The sequence below is a fragment of the Schistocerca nitens genome, chromosome 2, assembly GCF_023898315.1.
Source record: "Schistocerca nitens isolate TAMUIC-IGC-003100 chromosome 2, iqSchNite1.1, whole genome shotgun sequence".
In the NCBI taxonomy this organism is placed as follows: domain Eukaryota; kingdom Metazoa; phylum Arthropoda; class Insecta; order Orthoptera; family Acrididae; genus Schistocerca; species Schistocerca nitens.
The window spans coordinates 1,132,334,350-1,132,352,067 of record NC_064615.1 but is presented as its reverse complement, the minus strand read 5'-3'; positions in this window follow the sequence as shown (position 1 = coordinate 1,132,352,067).

The window sequence follows — 17,718 nt, the reverse complement described above, 5'->3', positions numbered from 1 at the left end:
GAATCCAGAGTATTTCATATGGACGCAAATTGTGTGTTAATTCATCAATTTGAGGGAGCGAGGGATGCTGTAAAGGGGGAATAATGCATCGGAAAAGAGAAACGCGGAACCCCAAAGAAAATCCTATCGTTTCCGTAGAAACGTATCTCGGATTAGAAGGACAATGCAGGGAATCCAGAGTATTTCATATGGACGCAAATTGTGTGTTAATTCGTCAATGTGAGGGAGCGAGGGATGCAGTAAAGGTGGAATAATGCATCGGAAAAGAGATACTCGGAACCACAAAGAAAATCCTATCGATTCCGTAGAAACGTATCTTGATTTAGAAGGACAATGCAGGGAATCCAGAGTATTTCATATGGACGCAAATTGTGTGTTAATTCGTCAATGTGAGGGAGCGAGGGATGCAGTAATGGAGGAATAATGCATCGGAAAAGAGATACTCGGAACCCCAAAGAAAATCCTATCGTTTCCGTAGAAACGTATCTCGATTTAGAAGGACAATGCAGGGAATCAAGAGTAATTCATATGGACGCAAATTGTGTGTTAATTCGTCAATGTGAGTTAGCGAGGGATGCAGTATAGGAGGAATAATGCATCGGAAAAGAGATACTCGGAACCCCAAAGGAAATAATGTCGTTTCCGTAGAAACGTATCTCGTTTTAGAAGGACAATGCAGGGAATCCAGAGTATTTCATATGGACGCAAATTGTGTGTTAATTCGTCAATGTGAGGGAGCGAGGGATGCAGTAAAGGAGGAATAATGCATCGGAAAAGAGATACTCGGAACCCCAAAGAAAATCCTATCGTTTCCGTAGAAACGTATCTCGATTTAGAAGGACAATGCAGGGAATCCAGAGTATTTCATATGGACGCAAATTGTGTGTTAATTCGTCAATGTGAGGGAGCGAGGGATGCAGTAAAGGATGAATATTGCATCGGAAAAGAGATACTCGGAACCCCTAAGAAAATCCTATCGTTTCCTTAGAAACGTATCTCGATATAGAAGGACAATGCAGGGAATCCGGAGTATATCATATGGACGCAAATTGTGTGTTAATTCGTCAATGTGAGGGAGCGAGGGATGCAGTAAAGGAGGAATAGATGCAGTAAAGGAGGAATAATGCATCGGAAAAGAGATACTCGACTCCCAAAAGAAAATCCTATCGTTTCCATAGAAACGTATCTCGTTTTAGAAAGATAATGCAGGGAACCCAGAGTATTTCATATGGACGCATATCGTGTGTTAATTCGGCAATGTGAGGGAGCGAGGGACGCAGTAAAGGAGGAATAATGCATCGGAAAAGAGACACTCGGAACCCCAAAGAAAATCCTATAGTTTCCGTAGAAACGTATCTCGATTTAGAAGGACAATGCAGGGAATCCAGGGTATTTCATATGGACGCAAATTGTGTGTTAATTCATCAATGTGAGGGAGCGAGGGATGCAGTAAAGGAGGAATAATGCATCGGAAAAGAGATACGCGGAACCCCAAAGAAAATCCTATCGTTTCCGTAGAAACATATCTCGATTTAGAAGGACAATGCAGGGAATTTAGACTATTTCATATGGACGCAAATTGTGTGTTAATTCGTCAATGTGAGGTAGCGAGGGATGCAGTAAAGAGGAATAATGCATCGGAAAAGAGATACTCGGAACCCCAAAGAAAATCCTATCGTTTCCGTAGAAACGTGTCTTGATTTAGAAGGACAATGCAGGGAATCCAGAGTATTTAATATGGACGCAAATTGTGTGTTAATTCGTCAATGTGAGGGAGCGAGGGATGCAGTAAAGGTGGAATAATGCATCGGAAAAGAGTTACTCGGATCCCCAAAGAAAATCCTATCGTTTCCGTAGAAACGTATCTCGATTTAGAAGGACAATGCAGGGAATCCAGAGTATTTCATATGGACGCAAATTGTGTGTTAATTCGTCAATGTGAGGGAGCGAGGGATGCAGTAAAGGATGAATATTGCATCGGAAAAGAGATACTCGGAACCCCAAAGAAAATCCTATCGTTTCCGTAGAAACGTATCTCGATTTAGAAGGACAATGCAGGGAATCCAGAGTATTTCATATGGACGCAAATTGTGTGTTAATTCGTCAATGTGAGGGAGCGAGGGATGCAGTAAAGGATGAATATTGCATCGGAAAAGAGATACTCGGAACCCCAAAGAAAATCCTATCGTTTCCTTAGAAACGTATCTCGATATAGAAGGACAATGCAGGGAATCCGGAGTATATCATATGGACGCAAATTGTTTGTAAATTCGTCAATGTGAGGGAGCGAGGGATGCAGTAAAGGAGGATTAGATGCAGTAAAGGAGGAATAATGCATCGGAAAAGAGATACTCGACTCCCAAAAGAAAATCCTATCGTTTCCGTAGAAACGTATCTCGTTTTAGAAAGATAATGCAGGAAACCCAGAGTATTTCATATGGACGCAAATTGTGTGTTAATTCGGCAATGTGAGGGAGCGAGGGACGCAGTAAAGGAGGAATAATGCATCGGAAAAGAGATACTCGGAACCCCAAAGAAAATCCTATAGTTTCCGTAGAAACGTATCTCGATTTAGAAGGACAATGCAGGGAATCCAGGGTATTTCATATGGACGCAAATTGTGTGTTAATTCATCAATGTGAGGGAGCGAGGGATGCAGTAAAGAAGGAATAATGCATCGGAAAAGAGATACTCGGAACCCCAAAGAAAATCCTACCGTTTCCGTAGAAACGTATCTCGATTAGAAGGACAATGCAGGGAATCCAGAGTATTTCATATGGACGCAAATTGTGTGTTAATTCGTCAATGTGAGGGAGCGAGGGATGCAGTAAAGGATGAATATTGCATCGGAAAAGAGATACTCGGAACCCCAAAGAAAATCCTATCGTTTCCGTAGAAACGTGTCTTGATTTAGAAGGACAATGCAGGGAATCCAGAGTATTTCATTAGGACGCAAATTGTGTGTTAATTCGTCAATGTGAGGGAGCGAGGGATGAGGTAAAGGAGGAATAATGCATCGGAAAAGAGATACTCGACTCCCAAAAGAAAATCCTATCGTTTCCGTAGAAACGTATCTCGTTTTAGAAAGATAATGCAGGGAACCCAGAGTATTTCATATGGACGCAATTTGTGTGTTAATTCGGCAATGTGAGGGAGCGAGGGATGCAGTAAAGGAGGAATAATGCATCGGAAAAGAGATACTCGGAACCCCAAAGGAAATCCTATCGTTTCCGTAGAAACGAATCCCGATTTAGAAGGACAATGCAGGGAATCCAGAGTATTTCAGATGGACGCAAATTGTGTGTTAATTCGTCAATGTGAGGGAACGAGGGATGCAGTAAAGGAGGAATAATGCATCGGAAAAGAGATACTCGGAACCCCAAAGAAAATCCTATCGTTTCCGTAGAAACGTATCTCGATTTAGAAGGACAATACAGGGAATCAAGAGTAATTCATATGGACGCAAATTGTGTGTTAATTCGTCAATGTGAGTTAGCGAGGGATGCAGTATAGGAGGAATAATGCATCGGAAAAGAGATACTCGGAACCCCAAAAGAAATCCTGTCGTTTCCGTAGAAACGTATCTCGATTTAGAAGGACAATGCAGGGAGTCCAGAGTATTTCATATGGACGCAAATTGTGTGTTAATTCGTCAATGTGAGGGAGCGAGGGATGCAGTAAAGGAGGAATAATGCATCGGAAAAGAGATACTCGGAACCCCAAAGAAAATCCTATCGTTTCCGTAGAAACGTATCTCGATTTAGAAGGACAATGCAGGGAATCCAGAGTATTTCATATGGACGCAAATTGTGTGTTAATTCGTCAATGTGAGGGAGCGAGGGATGCAGTAAAGGATGAATATTGCATCGGAAAAGAGATACTCGGAACCCCAAAGAAAATCCTATCGTTTTCTTAGAAACGTATCTCGATATAGAAGGACAATGGAGGGAATCCGGAGTATATCATATGGACGCAAATTGTGTGTTAATTCGTCAATGTGAGGGAGCGAGGGATGCAGTAAAGGAGGAATAGATACAGTAAAGGAGGAATAATGCATCGGAAAAGAGATACTCGACTCCCAAAAGAAAATCCTATCGTTTCCGTAGAAACGTATCTCGTTTTAGAAAGATAATGCAGGGAACCCAGAGTATTTCATATGGACGCAAATTGTGTGTTAATTCGGCAATGTGAGGGAGCGAGGGACGCAGTAAAGGAGGAATAATGCATCGGAAAAGAGATACTCGGAACCCCAAAGAAACCCTATAGTTTCCGTAGAAACGTATCTCGATTTAGAAGGACAATGCAGGGAATCCAGAGTATTTCATATGGACGCAAATTGTGTGTTAATTCATCAATGTGAGGGAGCGAGGGATGCAGTAAAGGAGGAATAATGCATCGGAAAAGAGATACGCGGAACCCCAAAGAAAATCCTATCGTTTCCGTAGAAACGTATCTCGATTTAGAGGGACAATGCAGGGAATTTAGAGTATTTCATATGGACGCAAATTGTGTGTTAATTCGTCAATGTGAGGGAGCGAGGGATGCAGTAAAGAGGAATAATGCATCGGAAAAGAGATACTCGGAACCCCAAAGAAAATCCTATCGTTTCCGTAGAAACGTGTCTTGATTTAGAAGGACAATGCAGGGAATCCAGAGTATTTAATATGGACGCAAATTGTGTGTTAATTCGTCAATGTGAGGGAGCGAGGGATGCAGTAAAGGAGGAATAATGCATCGGAAAAGAGATACTCGGAACCCCAAAGAAAATCCTATCGTTTCCGTAGAAACGTATCTCGATTTACAAGGACAATGCAGGGAATCCAGAGTATTTCAAATGGACGCAAATTGTGTGTTAATTCGTCAATGTCAGGGAGCGAGGGATGCAGTAAAGGAGGAATAATGCATCGGAAAAGAGATACTCGACTCCCAAAAGAAAATCCTATCGTTTCCGTAGAAACGTATCTCGTTTTAGAAAGATAATGCAGGGAACCCAGAGTATTTCATATGGACGCAAATTGTGTGTTAATTCGGCAATGTGAGGGAGCGAGGGATGCAGTAAAGGAGGAATAATGCATCGGAAAAGAGATACTCGGAACCCCAAAGAAAATCCTATCGTTTCCGAAGAAACGTATCTCGATTTAGAAGGACAATGCAAGGAATCCAGAGTATTTCATATGGAAGCAAATTGTGTGTTAATTCGTCAATGTGAGGGAGCGAGGGATGCAGTAAAGGAGGAATAATGCATCGGAAAAGAGATACTCGGAACCCCAAAGAAAATCCTATCGTTTCCGTAGAAACGTATCTTGATTTAGAAGGACAATGCAGGGAATCCAGAGTATTTCATATGGACGCAAATTGTGCGTTAATTCGTCAATGTGAGGAGGCGAGGGATGCAGTAAAGGAGGAATAATACATCGGAAAAGAGATACTCGGAACCCCAAAGAAAATCCTATCGTTTCCGTAGAAACGTATCTCGATTTAGAAGGACAATGCAGGGAATCCAGAGTATTTCATATGGACGCAAATTGTGTGTTAATTCATCAATGTGAGGGAGCGAGGGATGCAGTAAAGGAGGAATAATGCATCGGAAAAGAGATACGCGGAACCCCAAAGAAAATCCTATCGTTTCCGTAGAAACGTATCTCGATTTAGAAGGACAATGCAGGGAATTTAGAGTATTTCATATGGACGCAAATTGTGTGTTAATTCGTCAATGTGAGGGAGCGACGGATGCAGTAAAGGAGGAATAATGCATCGGAAAAGAGATACTCGGAACCCCAAAGAAAATCCTATCGTTTCCGTAGAAACGTATCTTGATTTAGAAGGACAATGCAGGGAATCCAGAGTATTTCATATGGACGCAAATTGTGTGTTAATTCGTCAATGTGAGGGAGCGAGGGATGCAGTAAAGGAGGAATAATGCATCGGAAAAGAGATACTCGGAACCCCAAAGAAAATCCTATCGTTTCCGTAGAAACGTATCTCGATTTAGAAGGACAATGCAGGGAATCAAGAGTAATTCATATGGACGCAAATTGTGTGTTAATTCGTCAATGTGAGTTAGCGAGGGATGCAGTATAGGAGGAATAAAGCATCGGAAAAGAGATACTCGGAACCCCAAAGGAAATCATGTCGTTTCCGTAGAAACGTATCTCGATTTAGAAGGACAATGCAGGGAATCCAGAGTATTTCATATGGACGCAAATTGTGTGTTAATTTGTCAATGTGAGGGAGCGAGGGATGCAGTGAAGGAGGAATAATGCATCGGAAAAGAGATACTCGGAACCCCAAAGAAAATCCTATCGTTTCCGTAGAAACGTATCTCGATTTAGAAAGACAATGCAGGGAATCCAGAGTATTTCATATGGACGCAAATTGTGTGTTAATTCGTCAATTTGAGGGAGCGAGAGATGCAGTAAGGGATGAATATTGCATCGGAAAAGAGATACTCGGAACCCCAAAGAAAATCCTATCGTTTCCTTAGAAACGTATCTCGATATAGAAGGACAATGCAGGGAATCCGGAGTATATCATATGGACGCAAATTGTGTGTTAATTCGTCAATGTGAGGGAGCGAGGGATGCAGTAAAGGAGGAATAGATGCAGTAAAGGAGGAATAATGCATCGGAAAAGAGATACTCGACTCCCAAAAGAAAATCCTATCGTTTCCGTAGAAACGTATCTCGTTTTAGAAAGATAATGCAGGGAACCCAGAGTATTTCATATGGACGCAAATTGTGTGTTAATTCGGCAATGTGAGGGAGCGAGGGACGCAGTAAAGGAGGAATAATGCATCGGAAAAGAGATACTCGGAACCCCAAAGAAAATCCTATAGTTTCCGTAGAAACGTATCTCGATTTAGAAGGACAATGCAGGGAATCCAGGGTATTTCATATGGACGCAAATTGTGTGTTAATTCATCAATGTGAGGGAGCGAGGGATGCAGTAAAGGAGGAATAATGCATCGGAAAAGAGATACGCGGAACCCCAAAGAAAATCCTATCGTTTCCGTAGAAACGTATCTCGATTTAGAAGGACAATGCAGGGAATTTAGACTATTTCATATGGACGCAAATTGTGTGTTAATTCGTCAATGTGAGGTAGCGAGGGATGCAGTAAAGAGGAATAATGCATCGGAAAAGAGATACTCGGAACCCCAAAGAAAATCCTATCGTTTCCGTAGAAACGTGTCTTGATTTAGAAGGACAATGCAGGGAATCCAGAGTATTTAATATGGACGCAAATTGTGTGTTAATTCGTCAATGTGAGGGAGCGAGGGATGCAGTAAAGGTGGAATAATGCATCGGAAAAGAGATACTCGGAACCCCAAAGAAAATCCTATCGTTTCCGTAGAAACGTATCTCGATTTACAAGGACAATGCAGGGAATCCAGAGTATTTCAAATGGACGCAAATTGTGTGTTAATTCGTCAATGTCAGGGAGCGAGGGATGCAGTAAAGGAGGAATAATGCATCGGAAAAGAGATACTCGACTCCCAAAAGAAAATCCTATCGTTTCCGTAGAAACGTATGTCGTTTTAGAAAGATAATGCAGGGAACCCAGAGTATTTCATATGGACGCAAATTGTGTGTTAATTCGGCAATGTGAGGGAGCGACGGATGCAGTAAAGGAGGAATAATGCATCGGAAAAGAGATACTCGGAACCCCAAAGAAAATACTATCGTTTCCGAAGAAACGTATCTCAATTTAGAAGCACAATGCAAAGAATCCAGAGTATTTCATATGGACGCAAATTGTGTGTTAATTCGTCAATGTGAGGCAGCGAGGGATGCAGTAAAGGAGGCATAATGCATCGGAAAAGAGATACTCGGAACCCCAAAGAAAATCCTATCGTTTCCGTAGAAACGTATCTCGATTTAGAAGGACAATGCAGGGAATCCAGAGTATTTCATATGGACGCAAATTGTGTGTTAATTCATCAATGTGAGGGAGCGAGGGATGCAGTAAAGGAGGAATAATGCATCGGAAAAGAGATACGCGGAACCCCAAAGAAAATCCTATCGTTTCCGTAGAAACGTGTCTCGATTTAGAAGGACAATGCAGGGAATTTAGAGTAATTCATATGGACGCAAATTGTGTGTTAATTCGTCAATGTGAGGGAGCGAGGGATGCAGTAAAGGAGGAATATTGCATCGGAAAAGAGATACTCGGAACCCCAAAGAAAATCCTATCGTTTCCGTAGAAACGTATCTTGATTTAGAAGGACAATGCAGGGAATCCAGAGTATTTCATATGGACACAAATTGTGTGCTAATTCGTCAATGTGAGGGAGCGAGGGATGCAGTAAAGGAGGAATAATGCAACGGAAAAGAGATACTCGGAACCCCAAAGAAAATCCTATCGTTTCCGTAGAAACGTATCTCGATTTAGAAGGACAATGCAGGGAATCCAGAGTATTTCATATGGACGCAAATTGTGTGTTAATTCGTCAATGTGAGGGAGCGAGGGATGCAGTAAAGGAGGAATAATGCATCGGAAAAGAGATACTCGGAACCCCAAAGAAAATCCTATCGTTTCCGTAGAAACGTATCTCGATTTAGAAGGACAATGCAGGGAATCCAGAGTATTTCATATGGACGCAAATTGTGTGTTAATTCGTCAATGTGAGGGAGCGAGGGATGCAGTAAAGGATGAATATTGCATCGGAAAAGAGATACTCGGAACCCCAAAGAAAATCCTATCGTTTTCTTAGAAACGTATCTCGATATAGAAGGACAATGGAGGGAATCCGGAGTATATCATATGGACGCAAATTGTGTGTTAATTCGTCAATGTGAGGGAGCGAGGGATGCAGTAAAGGAGGAATAGATACAGTAAAGGAGGAATAATGCATCGGAAAAGAGATACTCGACTCCCAAAAGAAAATCCTATCGTTTCCGTAGAAACGTATCTCGTTTTAGAAAGATAATGCAGGGAACCCAGAGTATTTCATATGGACGCAAATTGTGTGTTAATTCGGCAATGTGAGGGAGCGAGGGACGCAGTAAAGGAGGAATAATGCATCGGAAAAGAGATACTCGGAACCTGAAAGAAAATCCTATAGTTTCCGTAGAAACGTATCTCGATTTAGAAGGACAATGCAGGGAATCCAGAGTATTTCATATGGACGCAAATTGTGTGTTAATTCATCAATGTGAGGGAGCGAGGGATGCAGTAAAGGAGGAATAATGCATCGGAAAAGAGATACGCGGAACCCCAAAGAAAATCCTATCGTTTCCGTAGAAACGTATCTCGATTTAGGACAATGCAGGGAATTTAGAGTATTTCATATGGACGCAAATTGTGTGTTAATTCGTCAATGTGAGGGAGCGAGGGATGCAGTAAAGAGGAATAATGCATCGGAAAAGAGATACTCGGAACCCCAAAGAAAATCCTATCGTTTCCGTAGAAACGTGTCTTGATTTAGAAGGACAATGCAGGGAATCCAGAGTATTTAATATGGACGCAAATTGTGTGTTAATTCGTCAATGTGAGGGAGCGAGGGATGCAGTAAAGGTGGAATAATGCATCGGAAAAGAGATACTCGGAACCCCAAAGAAAATCCTATCGTTTCCGTAGAAACGTATCTCGATTTACAAGGACAATGCAGGGAATCCAGAGTATTTCAAATGGACGCAAATTGTGTGTTAATTCGTCAATGTCAGGGAGCGAGGGATGCAGTAAAGGAGGAATAATGCATCGGAAAAGAGATACTCGACTCCCAAAAGAAAATCCTATCGTTTCCGTAGAAACGTATGTCGTTTTAGAAAGATAATGCAGGGAACCCAGAGTATTTCATATGGACGCAAATTGTGTGTTAATTCGGCAATGTGAGGGAGCGACGGATGCAGTAAAGGAGGAATAATGCATCGGAAAAGAGATACTCGGAACCCCAAAGAAAATACTATCGTTTCCGAAGAAACGTATCTCAATTTAGAAGCACAATGCAAGGAATCCAGAGTATTTCATATGGACGCAAATTGTGTGTTAATTCGTCAATGTGAGGCAGCGAGGGATGCAGTAAAGGAGGCATAATGCATCGGAAAAGAGATACTCGGAACCCCAAAGAAAATCCTATCGTTTCCGTAGAAACGTATCTCGATTTAGAAGGACAATGCAGGGAATCCAGAGTATTTCATATGGACGCAAATTGTGTGTTAATTCATCAATGTGAGGGAGCGAGGGATGCAGTAAAGGAGGAATAATGCATCGGAAAAGAGATACGCGGAACCCCAAAGAAAATCCTATCGTTTCCGTAGAAACGTGTCTCGATTTAGAAGGACAATGCAGGGAATTTAGAGTAATTCATATGGACGCAAATTGTGTGTTAATTCGTCAATGTGAGGGAGCGAGGGATGCAGTAAAGGAGGAATATTGCATCGGAAAAGAGATACTCGGAACCCCAAAGAAAATCCTATCGTTTCCGTAGAAACGTATCTTGATTTAGAAGGACAATGCAGGGAATCCAGAGTATTTCATATGGACACAAATTGTGTGTTAATTCGTCAATGTGAGGGAGCGAGGGATGCAGTAAAGGAGGAATAATGCAACGGAAAAGAGATACTCGGAACCCCAAAGAAAATCCTATCGTTTCCGTAGAAACGTATCTCGATTTAGAAGGACAATGCAGGGAATCCAGAGTATTTCATATGGACGCAAATTGTGTGTTAATTCGTCAATGTGAGGGTGCGAGGGATGCAGTAAAGGAGGAATAATGCATCGGAAAAGAGATACTCGGAACCCCAAAGAAAATCCTATCGTTTCCGTAGAAACGTATCTCGATTTAGAAGGACAATGCAGGGAATCCAGAGTATTTCATATGGACGCAAATTGTGTGTTAATTCGTCAATGTGAGGGAGCGAGGGATGCAGTAAAGGATGAATATTGCATCGGAAAAGAGATACTCGGAACCCCAAAGAAAATCCTATCGTTTTCTTAGAAACGTATCTCGATATAGAAGGACAATGGAGGGAATCCGGAGTATATCATATGGACGCAAATTGTGTGTTAATTCGTCAATGTGAGGGAGCGAGGGATACAGTAAAGGAGGAATAGATACAGTAAAGGAGGAATAATGCATCGGAAAAGAGATACTCGACTCCCAAAAGAAAATCCTATCGTTTCCGTAGAAACGTATCTCGTTTTAGAAAGATAATGCAGGGAACCCAGAGTATTTCATATGGACGCAAATTGTGTGTTAATTCGGCAATGTGAGGGAGCGAGGGACGCAGTAAAGGAGGAATAATGCATCGGAAAAGAGATACTCGGAACCCCAAAGAAAATCCTATAGTTTCCGTAGAAACGTATCTCGATTTAGAAGGACAATGCAGGGAATCCAGAGTATTTCATATGGACGCAAATTGTGTGTTAATTCATCAATGTGAGGGAGCGAGGGATGCAGTAAAGGAGGAATAATGCATCGGAAAAGAGATACGCGGAACCCCAAAGAAAATCCTATCGTTTCCGTAGAAACGTATCTCGATTTAGGACAATGCAGGGAATTTAGAGTATTTCATATGGACGCAAATTGTGTGTTAATTCGTCAATGTGAGGGAGCGAGGGATGCAGTAAAGAGGAATAATGCATCGGAAAAGAGATACTCGGAACCCCAAAGAAAATCCTATCGTTTCCGTAGAAACGTGTCTTGATTTAGAAGGACAATGCAGGGAATCCAGAGTATTTAATATGGACGCAAATTGTGTGTTAATTCGTCAATGTGAGGGAGCGAGGGATGCAGTAAAGGAGGAATAATGCATCGGAAAAGAGATACTCGGAACCCCAAAGAAAATCCTATCGTTTCCGTAGAAACGTATCTCGATTTACAAGGACAATGCAGGGAATCCAGAGTATTTCAAATGGACGCAAATTGTGTGTTAATTCGTCAATGTCAGGGAGCGAGGGATGCAGTAAAGGAGGAATAATGCATCGGAAAAGAGATACTCGACTCCCAAAAGAAAATCCTATCGTTTCCGTAGAAACGTATCTCGTTTTAGAAAGATAATGCAGGGAACCCAGAGTATTTCATATGGACGCAAATTGTGTGTTAATTCGGCAATGTGAGGGAGCGAGGGATGCAGTAAAGGAGGAATAATGCATCGGAAAAGAGATACTCGGAACCCCAAAGAAAATCCTATCGTTTCCGAAGAAACGTATCTCGATTTAGAAGGACAATGCAAGGAATCCAGAGTATTTCATATGGACGCAAATTGTGTGTTAATTCGTCAATGTGAGGGAGCGAGGGATGCAGTATAGGAGGAATAATGCATCGGAAAAGAGATACTCGGGACCCCAAAGGAAATCATGTCGTTTCCGTAGAAACGTATCTCGATTTAGAAGGACAATGCAGGGAATCCAGAGTATTTCATATGGACGCAAATTGTGTGTTAATTCGTCAATGTGAGGGAGCGAGGGATGCAGTAAAGGAGGAATAATGCATCGGAAAAGAGATACTCGGAACCCCAAAGAAAATCCTATCGTTTCCGTAGAAACGTATCTCGATTTAGAAGGACAATGCAGGGAATCCAGAGTATTTCATATGGACGCAAATTGTGTGTTAATTCGTCAATGTGAGGGAGCGAGGGATGCAGTAAAGGATGAATATTGCATCGGAAAAGAGATACACGGAACCCCAAAGAAAATCCTATCGTTTCCTTAGAAACGTATCTCGATATAGAAGGACAATGCAGGGAATCCGGTGTATATCATATGGACGCAAATTGTGTGTTAATTCGTCAATGTGAGGGAGCGAGGGATGCAGTAAAGGAGGAATAGATGCAGTAAAGGAGGAATAATGCATCGGAAAAGAGATACTTGACTCCCAAAAGAAAATCCTATCGTTTCCGTAGAAACGTATCTCGTTTCAGAAAGATAATGCAGGGAACCCAGAGTATTTCATATGGACGCAAATTGTGTGTTAATTCGGCAATGTGAGGGAGCGAGGGACGCAGTAAAGGAGGAATAATGCATCGGAAAAGAGATACTCGGAACCCCAAAGAAAATCCTATAGTTTCCGTAGAAACGTATCTCGATTTAGAAGGACAATGCAGGGAATCAAGGGTATTTCATATGGACGCAAATTGTGTGTTAATTCATCAATGTGAGGGAGCGAGGGATGCAGTAAAGGAGGAATAATGCATCGGAAAAAAGATACGCGGAACCCCAAAGAAAATCCTATCGTTTCCGTAGAAACGTATCTCGATTTAGAAGGACAATGCAGGGAATTTAGACTATTTCATATGGACGCAAATTGTGTGTTAATTCGTCAATGTGAGGTAGCGAGGGATGCAGTAAAGAGGAATAATGCATCGGAAAAGAGATACTCGGAACCCCAAAGAAAATCCTATCGTTTCCGTAGAAACGTGTCTTGATTTAGAAGGACAATGCAGGGAATCCAGAGTATTTAATATGGACGCAAATTGTGTGTTAATTCGTCAATGTGAGGGAGCGAGGGATGCAGTAAAGGAGGAATAATGCATCGGAAAAGAGATACTCGGAACCCCAAAGAAAATCCTATCGTTTCCGTAGAAACGTATCTCGATTTACAAGGACAATGCAGGGAATCCAGAGTATTTCAAATGGACGCAAATTGTGTGTTAATTCGTCAATGTCAGGGAGCGAGGGATGCAGTAAAGGAGGAATAATGCATCGGAAAAGAGATACTCGACTCCCAAAAGAAAATCCTATCGTTTCCGTATAAACGTATGTCGTTTTAGAAAGATAATGCAGGGAACCCAGAGTATTTCATATGGACGCAAATTGTGTGTTAATTCGGCAATGTGAGGGAGCGACGGATGCAGTAAAGGAGGAATAATGCATCGGAAAAGAGATACTCGGAACCCCAAAGAAAATACTATCGTTTCCGAAGAAACGTATCTCGATTTAGAAGCACAATGCAAGGAATCCAGAGTATTTCATATGGACGCAAATTGTGTGTTAATTCGTCAATGTGAGGGAGCGAGGGATGCAGTAAAGGAGGAATAATGCATCGGAAAAGAGATACTCGGAACCCCAAAGAAAATCCTATCGTTTCCGTAGAAACGTATCTTGATTTAGAAGGACAATGCAGGGAATCCAGAGTATTTCATATGGACGCAAATTGTGTGTTAATTCATCAATGTGAGGGAGCGAGGGATGCAGTAAAGGAGGAATAATGCATCGGAAAAGAGATACGCGGAACCCCAAAGAAAATCCTATCGTTTCCGTAGAAACGTATCTCGATTTAGAAGGACAATGCAGGGAATTTAGAGTAATTCATATGGACGCAAATTGTGTGTTAATTCGTCAATGTGAGGGAGCGAGGGATGCAGTAAAGGAGGAATATTGCATCGGAAAAGAGATACTCGGAACCCCAAAGAAAATCCTATCGTTTCCGTAGAAACGTATCTTGATTTAGAAGGACAATGCAGGGAATCCAGAGTATTTTATATGGACGCAAATTGTGTGTTAATTCGTCAATGTGAGGGAGCGAGGGATGCAGTAAAGGAGGAATAATGCAACGGAAAAGAGATACTCGGAACCCCAAAGAAAATCCTATCGTTTCCGTAGAAACGTATCCCGATTTACAAGGACAATGCAGGGAATCCAGAGAATTTCATATGGACGCAAATTGTGTGTTAATTCGTCAATGTGAGGGAGCGCGGGATGCAGTAAAGGAGGAATAACGCATCGGAAAAGAGATACTCGACTCCCAAAAGAAAATCCTATCGTTTCCGTAGAAACGTATCTCGTTTTAGAAAGATAATGCAGGGAACCCAGAGTATTTCATATGGACGCAAATTGTGTGTTAATTCGGCAATGTGGGGGAGCGAGGGATGCAGTAAAGGAGGAATAATGCATCGGAAAAGAGATACGCGGAACCCCAAAGAAAATCCTATCGTTTCCGTAGAAACGTATGTCGATTTAGAAGGACAATGCAGGGAATTTAGAGTATTTCATATGGACGCAAATTGTGTGTTAATTCGTCAATGTGAGGGAGCGAGGGATGCAGTAAAGGAGGAATAATGCATCGGAAAAGAGATACTCGGAACCATAAAGAAAATCCTATAGTTTCCGTAGAAACGTGTCATGATTTAGAAGGACAATGCAGGGAATCCAGAGTATTTCATATAGACGCAAATTGTGTGTTAATTCGTCAATGTGAGGGAGCGAGGGATGCAGTAAAGGAGGAATAATGCATCGGAAAAGAGATACTCGGAACCCCAAAGAAAATCCTATCGTTTCCGTAGAAACGTATCTCGATTTAGAAGGACAATGCAAGGAATCCAGAGTATTTCATATGGACGCAAACTGTGTGTTAATTCGTCAATGTGAGGGAGCGAGGGATGCAGTAAAGGAGGAATAATGCATCGGAAAAGAGATACTCGGAACCCCAAACAAAAACCTATCGTTTCCGTAGAAACGTATCTCGATTTAGAAGGACAATGCAGGGAATCCAGAGTATTTCATATGGACTCAAATTGTGTGTTAATTCGTCAATGTGAGGAGGCGAGGGATGCAGTAAAGGAGGAATAATGCATCGGAAAAGAGATACTCGGAACCCCAAAGAAAATCCTATCGATTCCGTAGAAACGTATCTCGATTTAGAAGGACAATGCAGGGAATCCAGAGTATTTCATATGGACGCAAATTGTGTGTTAATTCGTCAATGTGAGGGAGCGAGGGATGCAGTAAAGGAGGAATAATGCATCGGAAAAGAGGTACTCGGAACCCTTAAGAAAATCCTATAGTTTCCGTAGAAACGTATCTCGATTTAGAAGGACAATGCAGAGTATTTCATATGGACGCAAATTGTGTGTTAATTCATCAATGTGAGGGAGCGAGGGATGCAGTAAAGGAGGAATAATGCATCGGAAAAGAGATACTCGGAACCCCAAAGAAAATCCTATCGTTTCCGTAGAAACGTATCTCGATTTAGAAGGACAATGCAGGGAATCCAGAGTATTTCATATGGACGCAAATTGTGTGTTAATTCGTCAATGTGAGGGAGCGAGGGATGCAGTAAAGGAGGAAAAATGCATCGGAAAAGAGATACTCGGAACCCCAAAGAAAATCCTATAGTTTCCGTAGAAACGTGTCATGATTTAGAAGGACAATGCAGGGAATCCAGAGTATTTCATATAGACGCAAATTGTGTGTTAATTCGTCAATGTGAGGGAGCGAGGGATGCAGTAAAGGAGGAATAATGCATCGGAAAAGAGATACTCGGAACCCCAAAGAAAATCCTATCGTTTCCGTAGAAACGTATCCCGATTTACAAGGACAATGCAGGGAATCCAGAGTATTTCATATGGACAAAAATTGTGTGTTAATTCGTCAATGTCAGGGAGCGAGGGATGCAGTAATGGAGGAATAATGCATCGGAAAAGAGATACTCGACTCCCATAAGAAAATCCTATCGTTTCCATAGAAACGTATCTCGTTTTAGAAAGATAATGCAGGGAACCCAGAGTATTTCATATGGACGCAATTTGTGTGTTAATTCAGCAATGTGAGGGAGCAAGGGATGCAGTAAAGGAGGAATAATGCATCGGAAAAGAGATACTCCACTCCCAAAAGAAAATCCTTTCGTTTCCGTAGAAACGTATCTCGTTTTAGAAAGATAATGCAGGGAACCCAGAGTATTTCATATGGACGCAAATTGTATGTTAATTCGGCAATGTGATGGAGCGAGGGATGCAGTAAAGGAGGAATAATGCATCGGAAAAGAGATACTCGGAACCCCAAAGAAAATCCTATCGTTTCCGAAGAAACGTATCTCGATTTAGAAGGACAATGCAGGGAATGCAGAGTATTTCATATGGACGCAAATTGTGTGTTAATTCGTCAATGTGAGGGAGCGAGGGATGCAGTAAAGGAGGAATAATGCATCGGAAAAGAGATACTCGGAACCCCAAAGAAAATCCTATCGTTTCCGTAGAAACGTATCTTGATTTAGAAGGACAATGCAGTTAATCCAGAGTATTTCATATGGACGCAAATTGTGCGTTAATTCGTCAATGTGAGGAGGCGAGGGATGCAGTAAAGGAGGAATAATGCTTCGGAAAAGAGATACTCGGAACCCCAAAGAAAATCCTATAGTTTCCGTAGAAACGTATCTCGATTTAGAAGGACAATGCAGGGAATCCAGAGTATTTCATATGGACGCAAATTGTGTGTTAATTCATCAATGTGAGGGAGCGAGGGTTGCAGTAAAGGAGGAATAATGCATCGGGAAAGAGATACGCGGAACCCCAAAGAAAATCCTATCGTTTCCGTAGAAACGTATCTCGATTTAGAAGGACAAAGCAGGGAATTTAGAGTATTTTTTATATGGACGCAAATTGTGTGTTAATTCGTCAATGTGAGGGAGCGAGGGATGCAGTAAAGGAGGAATAATGCATCGGAAAAGAGATACTCGGAATCCCAAAGAAAATCCTATCATTTCCGTAGAAACGAATCTCGATTTACAAGGACAATGCAGGGAATCCAGAGTATTTCATATGCACGCAAATTGTGTGTTAATTCGTCAATGTGAGGGAGCGAGGGATGCAGTAAAGGGGAATAATGCATCGGAAAAGAGATACTCGACTCCCAAAAGAAAATCCTATCGTGTCCGTAGAAACGTATCTCGATTTAGAAAGATAATGCAGGGAACCCAGAGTATTTCATATGGACGCAAATTGTGTGTTAATTCCGCAATGTGGGGGAGCGAGGGATGCAGTAAAGGAGGAATAATGCATC